This window comes from Schistocerca serialis, unplaced genomic scaffold (assembly GCF_023864345.2).
Source record: "Schistocerca serialis cubense isolate TAMUIC-IGC-003099 unplaced genomic scaffold, iqSchSeri2.2 HiC_scaffold_1336, whole genome shotgun sequence".
In the NCBI taxonomy this organism is placed as follows: Eukaryota; Metazoa; Arthropoda; class Insecta; order Orthoptera; family Acrididae; genus Schistocerca; species Schistocerca serialis.
Window position 1 is genome coordinate 87 of NW_026047554.1, and position 7,414 is coordinate 7,500.

Below are 7,414 nucleotides of genomic sequence, written 5' to 3' on the forward strand. Positions count from 1 at the left end.
CAGCCCAATGACTCGCGCACATGTTAGACTCCTTGGTCCGTGTTTCAAGACGGGTCGTGAAATTGTCCAAAGCTGAAGCGCCGCTGACGGGAGCGATTATTCCGCCCGAGAGCATCCCGAGCCAACAGCGGCGCGGGTCCGGGGCCGGGCCAGGTAGGTCCGTCATCCGGGAAGAACCGCGCGCGCTTGCCGGGAGCCCGAGCGCCCAAAGGGGCGAATCGACTCCTCCAGATATACCGCCGGGCAGCCAGCCAGGACACCGGGGCTCTGCCCAACAGACGCGAACCGAGGCCCGCGGAAGGACAGGCTGCGCACCCGGGCCGTAGGCCGGCACCCAGCGGGTCGCGACGTCCTACTAGGGGAGAAGTGCGGCCCACCGCACACCGGAACGGCCCCACCCCGCGGCGAGTGGAAAGGCAACCGGACACGACCCCGCCGCGGATTGCTCCGCGCGGGCGGCCGGCCCCATCTGCCGAGGGCGGAGGCCAGTGGCCGGATGGGCGTGAATCTCACCCGTTCGACCTTTCGGACTTCTCACGTTTACCCCAGAACGGTTTCACGTACTTTTGAACTCTCTCTTCAAAGTTCTTTTCAACTTTCCCTCACGGTACTTGTTCGCTATCGGTCTCGTGGTCATATTTAGTCTCAGATGGAGTTTACCACCCACTTGGAGCTGCACTCTCAAGCAACCCGACTCGAAGGAGAGGTCCCGCCGACGCTCGCACCGGCCGCTACGGGCCTGGCACCCTCTACGGGCCGTGGCCTCATTCAAGTTGGACTTGGGCTCGGCGCGAGGCGTCGGGGTAGTGGACCCTCCCAAACACCACATGCCACGACAGGCGGCAGCCTGCGGGGTTCGGTGCTGGACTCTTCCCTGTTCGCTCGCCGCTACTGGGGGAATCCTTGTTAGTTTCTTTTCCTCCGCTTAGTAATATGCTTAAATTCAGCGGGTAGTCTCGCCTGCTCTGAGGTCGTTGTACGAGGTGTCGCACGCCACACCGCCAGCCGGCTGTGCACGCTACCGAGTAAGTACCGGTATGCGAACCGCCAGGCGACGGGCGCGCATCGCACGTTTAAGGAGGCGCGGCCGGCCCCACAGGCGGCCGCGACGCTCCCAGGTCTGCGAAGCGGGGCAAACGCCGCGCGCTTCAGTATACGTAGCCGACCCTCAGCCAGACGTGGCCCGGGAACGGAATCCATGGACCGCAATGTGCGTTCGAAACGTCGATGTTCATGTGTCCTGCAGTTCACATGTCGACGCGCAATTTGCTGCGTTCTTCATCGACCCACGAGCCGAGTGATCCACCGTCCTGGGTGATCTTTTCTTAGTTTCCACTGTCTCTTTCAAGACAGTTGCATAGGCCGGGACGTAGGCGTGTGGCGGCCCCTGTTCAAGCGTTCTGTGTCCAACGGCCTCACGGCCGATGGGCGTCGTACGGCTCCACACCGGAGCGGACAGGCAGTCGGGCGAAAGTCATTCAAAACCGGCGCCAGGCGCCAGGTGCCGCAGGCCAGCCGCTCCAGCGCTTCAGCGCTCGTACCACACAACATTGGCGTTAGTTTTGAGAAGCACGCGTGGTTCCGCACGCGGCGCACGGCTACTGCGAGCCGTACAGGTAGCGTGTTGCGCGACACGACACGCACATCGAAAGACATGCAGTCTAGTCGGTAATGATCCTTCGCAGGTTCACCTACGGAAACCTTGTTACGACTTTTACTTCCTCTAAATGATCAAGTTTGGTCATCTTTCCGGTAGCATCGGCAACGACAGAGTCAATGCCGCGTACCAGTCCGAAGACCTCACTAAATCATTCAATCGGTAGTAGCGACGGGCGGTGTGTACAAAGGGCAGGGACGTAATCAACGCGAGCTTATGACTCGCGCTTACTGGGAATTCCTCGTTCATGGGGAACAATTGCAAGCCCCAATCCCTAGCACGAAGGAGGTTCAGCGGGTTACCCCGACCTTTCGGCCTAGGAAGACACGCTGATTCCTTCAGTGTAGCGCGCGTGCGGCCCAGAACATCTAAGGGCATCACAGACCCTGTTATTGCTCAATCTCGTGCGGCTAGAAGCCGCCTGTCCCTCTAAGAAGAAAAGTAATCGCTGACAGCACGAAGGATGTCACGCGACTAGTTAGCAGGCTAGAGTCTCGTTCGTTATCGGAATTAACCAGACAAATCGCTCCACCAACTAAGAACGGCCATGCACCACCACCCACCGAATCAAGAAAGAGCTATCAATCTGTCAATCCTTCCGGTGTCCGGGCCTGGTGAGGTTTCCCGTGTTGAGTCAAATTAAGCCGCAGGCTCCACTCCTGGTGGTGCCCTTCCGTCAATTCCTTTAAGTTTCAGCTTTGCAACCATACTTCCCCCGGAACCCAAAAGCTTTGGTTTCCCGGAGGCTGCCCGCCGAGTCATCGGAGGAACTGCGGCGGATCGCTGGCTGGCATCGTTTATGGTTAGAACTAGGGCGGTATCTGATCGCCTTCGAACCTCTAACTTTCGTTCTTGATTAATGAAAACATACTTGGCAAATGCTTTCGCTTCTGTTCGTCTTGCGACGATCCAAGAATTTCACCTCTAACGTCGCAATACGAATGCCCCCGCCTGTCCCTATTAATCATTACCTCGGGTTCCGAAAACCAACAAAATAGAACCGAGGTCCTATTCCATTATTCCATGCACACAGTATTCAGGCGGGCTTGCCTGCTTTAAGCACTCTAATTTGTTCAAAGTAAACGTGCCGGCCCACCGAGACACTCACTCAAGAGCACCCTGGTAGGATTGCAACGGGGTCCGCCTCGGGACGCACGAGCACGCACGAGGCGCGTCGCACGCCTTCAGCTCGCCCCACCGGCAGGACGTCCCACGATACATGCCAGTTAAACACCGACGGGCGGTGAACCAACAGCGTGGGACACAAATCCAACTACGAGCTTTTTAACCGCAACAACTTTAATATACGCTATTGGAGCTGGAATTACCGCGGCTGCTGGCACCAGACTTGCCCTCCAATAGATACTCGTTAAAGGATTTAAAGTGTACTCATTCCGATTACGGGGCCTCGGATGAGTCCCGTATCGTTATTTTTCGTCACTACCTCCCCGTGCCGGGAGTGGGTAATTTGCGCGCCTGCTGCCTTCCTTGGATGTGGTAGCCGTTTCTCAGGCTCCCTCTCCGGAATCGAACCCTGATTCCCCGTTACCCGTTACAACCATGGTAGGCGCAGAACCTACCATCGACAGTTGATAAGGCAGACATTTGAAAGATGCGTCGCCGGTACGAGGACCGTGCGATCAGCCCAAAGTTATTCAGAGTCACCAAGGCAAACGGACCGGACGAGCCGACCGATTGGTTTTGATCTAATAAAAGCGTCCCTTCCATCTCTGGTCGGGACTCTGTTTGCATGTATTAGCTCTAGAATTACCACAGTTATCCAAGTAACGTGGGTACGATCTAAGGAACCATAACTGATTTAATGAGCCATTCGCGGTTTCACCTTAATGCGGCTTGTACTGAGACATGCATGGCTTAATCTTTGAGACAAGCATATGACTACTGGCAGGATCAACCAGGGAGCTGCGTCAACTAGAGCTGAGCAGCCGGCCGCCCGGGAGTGTGTCCCGGGGGCCCGCGCGAACACGCAAGCGTCCGCTCAATTATTCTGCAAACAGGAGGAGGCTGAGCTCCCCTGCACCATACACCTCGAAACCCTCTCAGGTCCCGGCGGCGCGCAGCGCCGTCCTAAGTACTTGGTCGGGTTCGAGAGAGGCGCAATCGCCCGGGGTTTGGCGAGTAGACGCTTTAGGTGCGACCACCCGTGCTCCCAACTGAGCTTGCCGCTGCCGACAGAGGCCCGGGAGCGTGCTGTCGTGGCATTGCCGGCGGGAGACAACACGCGCCACCTACGGTGACCGGCAGCTCCAACGCCAGCGCCACAGAAGGACAAAAGCCCCACTTGGGTGCCGAAGCGAACTCTCCCAGCACAGCGCACGCGCCAACACGTCCGCACAGCTGCGATACAAACCACCTGCGAGAACCGCAGAGGCGACCGAGCAGCAGACGGCGTCGCGGCGCCGAGCGCCGGGCGGCGGCGCATCCTCAGCGCACACAGTCCTCAATCGGACCAGCACACTGCAGATGTCCACCGCGCTTCGCACCGGGCCCGCGAGGACCTACTTTGGCCGCACGGCGCCGCGTGCAGGGTGCGCCGGCGCGCAGCTGCGCCGCCTGCCGCCTCCGTCGGCCGGCGCGCCTGCCACTGGCCGCCCCCACCAGCCGGCTGTAGCGCGTGCGCCCACGCACCGCGCGGCCAGCACGCCGGGAGGCCCCCCCTCACCGGCCGGGGACGGTCCCACCCAGCCACCGCCGCGTATCGCTTCACACCCAGATGCCATTCACGTTCGTGGGCATGGTGGGTATCGCTGGAACAACCGGTTGGTAGCTCAACCGATCGTCGCCATCACTGATTCACCTCTAGCGAGAACAACCGCACCACAACGGTTTACCAGTTGTTCATTTGCGTAACGTCACCAGCAAACGTAGGCGTCCATCGCCATTTGCAAATTCAACGATTGTTGCATGCCTGTGTCAGGTGTCACGACACACTATGTCTGCCCACATACACGCAACAACATGTGCACGCTTCGCGAACACGTGGAAGGTGGCCCCCGTACGTATGCGATGTCCATTGCGCGAACGACTGTCAACCGGCCTCTGTCGCATGTCGCAGATGTGGAACGCAGTGCACCATGCTATCACGGTGTGTGAGAAGAGACGACTACGTCTGACAACACGCGCCACTACATCAACAGACGGCTCATGCTGATCGCCATCCAGGGCATACCACACTGCAATCCAGCTCTTATAGGGAGACGACACGTAGCTGAGTGCACAACATTTGGACCGCATGGTTCGCCGTTGTTGGCGCAGTCGTTGTACGGTCACATGTACCACGATGTATCATTCAGTACATGAGGACCAATGTGCAGTACAGTGTGTGATTTGGACGTACAACATCAGCGGACAGTTGACACAGGCCGTACCACAGCGTAGGCTAAGTGCTTCGCCATGCGAATGCCAATGAACAACTGCAAATGCCAATGAACAACTGCAAAGGGCATTGAGCATGTACGTCCTGCTGCCATCCACATTACAGTGTATAGCTGCAAGGTGTTTAACATGAAGCGATACACTGGGGACCGGGCAGTGCGAGTAGCAAACTATATTGCGGGGGTTGCAGTTAGGCAACACTACACTAATTTAACGCGTCGTATGACAATTACAGAGCAGGTTAAGGCCCAACGTGTGTTGGGTTAAGGCCCAACGTGTGTTGGGTTAAGGCCCAACGTGTGTTGGGTTAAGGCCCAACGTGTGTTGGGTTAAGGCCCAACGTGTGTTGGGTTAAGGCCCAACGTGTGTTGGGTTAAGGCCCAACGTGTGTTGGGTTAAGGCCCAACGTGTGTTGGGTTAAGGCCCAACGTGTGTTGGGTTAAGGCCCAACGTGTGTTGGGTTAAGGCCCAACGTGTGTTGGGTTAAGGCCCAACGTGTGTTGGGTTAAGGCCCAACGTGTGTTGGGTTAAGGCCCAACGTGTGTTGGGTTAAGGCCCAACGTGTGTTGGGTTAAGGCCCAACGTGTGTTGGGTTAAGGCCCAACGTGTGTTGGGTTAAGGCCCAACGTGTGTTGGGTTAAGGCCCAACGTGTGTTGGGTTAAGGCCCAACGTGTGTTGGGTTAAGGCCCAACATAGGTTGGGTTAAGGCCCAACATAGGTTGGGTTAAGGCGCAACATAGGTTGGGTTAAGGCGCAACATAGGTTGGGTTAAGGCGCAACATAGGTTGGGTTAAGGCGCAACATAGGTTGGGTTAAGGCGCAACATAGGTTGGGTTAAGGCGCAACATAGGTTGGGTTAAGGCGCAACATAGGTTGGGTTAAGGCCCAACATAGGTTGGGTTAAGGCGCAACATAGGTTGGGTTAAGGCGCAACATAGGTTGGGTTAAGGCGCAACATAGGTTGGGTTAAGGCGCAACATAGGTTGGGTTAAGGCGCAACATAGGTTGGGTTAAGGCGCAACATAGGTTGGGTTAAGGCGCAACATAGGTTAGGTTAAGGCGCAACATAGGTTAGGTTAAGGCGCAACATAGGTTAGGTTAAGGCGCAACATAGGTTAGGTTAAGGCGCAACATAGGTTAGGTTAAGGCGCAACATAGGTTAGGTTAAGGCGCAACATAGGTTAGGTTAAGGCGCAACATAGGTTAGGTTAAGGCGCAACATAGGTTAGGTTAAGGCGCAACATAGGTTAGGTTAAGGCGCAACATAGGTTAGGTTAAGGCGCAACATAGGTTAGGTTAAGGCGCAACATAGGTTAGGTTAAGGCGCAACATAGGTTAGGTTAAGGCGCAACATAGGTTAGGTTAAGGCGCAACATAGGTTAGGTTAAGGCGCAACATAGGTTAGGTTAAGGCGCAACATAGGTTAGGTTAAGGCGCAACATAGGTTAGGTTAAGGCGCAACATAGGTTAGGTTAAGGCGCAACATAGGTTAGGTTAAGGCGCAACATAGGTTAGGTTAAGGCGCAACATAGGTTAGGTTAAGGCGCAACATAGGTTAGGTTAAGGCGCAACATAGGTTAGGTTAAGGCGCAACATAGGTTAGGTTGAGGTACCGTATAGGTTAGGTTAAGGTACAGTATAGTTTAGGTTAAGGTACAGTATAGTTTAGGTTAAGGTACAGTATAGTTTAGGTTAAGGTACAGTATAGTTTAGGTTAAGGTACAGTATAGTTTAGGTTAAGGTACAGTATAGTTTAGGTTAAGGTACAGTATAGTTTAGGTTAAGGTACACATTGTTGTATGGAAAGGTGTAATGGGGGGGGGGGGGGGGGGGCGGCCGGTCGGTTTGTTGATTGTGATTATAGTAAGTGGATGCCTGCGGCATCATCTGATTTGCCACGTCAGGATGCACCTTTGGCTCATGACAGGCGGCGCTCCGATTCCATGCTTGTGGCAGACCTGTGTCTTTCATTCCTGCCATTGTTTGTGTGCTGTGAGAGGAGGCAGTATTGTGATGTTGGGTGCACCCCTGTGTAGGACATGTGTGGGTGTTGGTGGCTTAGCTGAGCAATGGTGGTTGTCGGGGGGGTGGGATATTCCGTTTTCTGAGTGGACCTCCCAGTCTGGTTATGACAGTGTGGATTGTCTCATGTGGCGGAGAGGATGCACTGGGTGTTGTTCCATGCTGGTGCTTACATATTGTCTGTGTGCGTGTTACAGGCGGAGAGTAGTGCGTGATAAGAGTGTGTGGCTGCCGTGTGGTTGTGATTGTGAGCAGAGTCTTTCAGCATGTATACGGACAGTTGTATATATTATCTGTATTCTGATGGGTCTATGTATTACTAATCAGCGCCGTGTATA

The 7,414-nt window shown here is 55.4% G+C and overlaps 2 non-coding genes across 2 annotated transcripts; both read right to left on the reverse strand.

Moving 5' to 3' along the window:
- Nucleotides 1–1,162: 1,162 nt before the first annotated feature.
- LOC126439685 (5.8S ribosomal RNA) lies at nt 1,163–1,317 on the reverse strand. The gene has a single exon (XR_007581316.1). It is a non-coding gene; the product is annotated as a 5.8S ribosomal RNA (ribosomal RNA).
- Nucleotides 1,318–1,669: 352 nt separating this feature from the next.
- LOC126439688 (small subunit ribosomal RNA) lies at nt 1,670–3,579 on the reverse strand. The gene has a single exon (XR_007581319.1). It is a non-coding gene; the product is annotated as a small subunit ribosomal RNA (ribosomal RNA).
- Between the last annotated feature and the right edge of the window lie 3,835 nt (nt 3,580–7,414).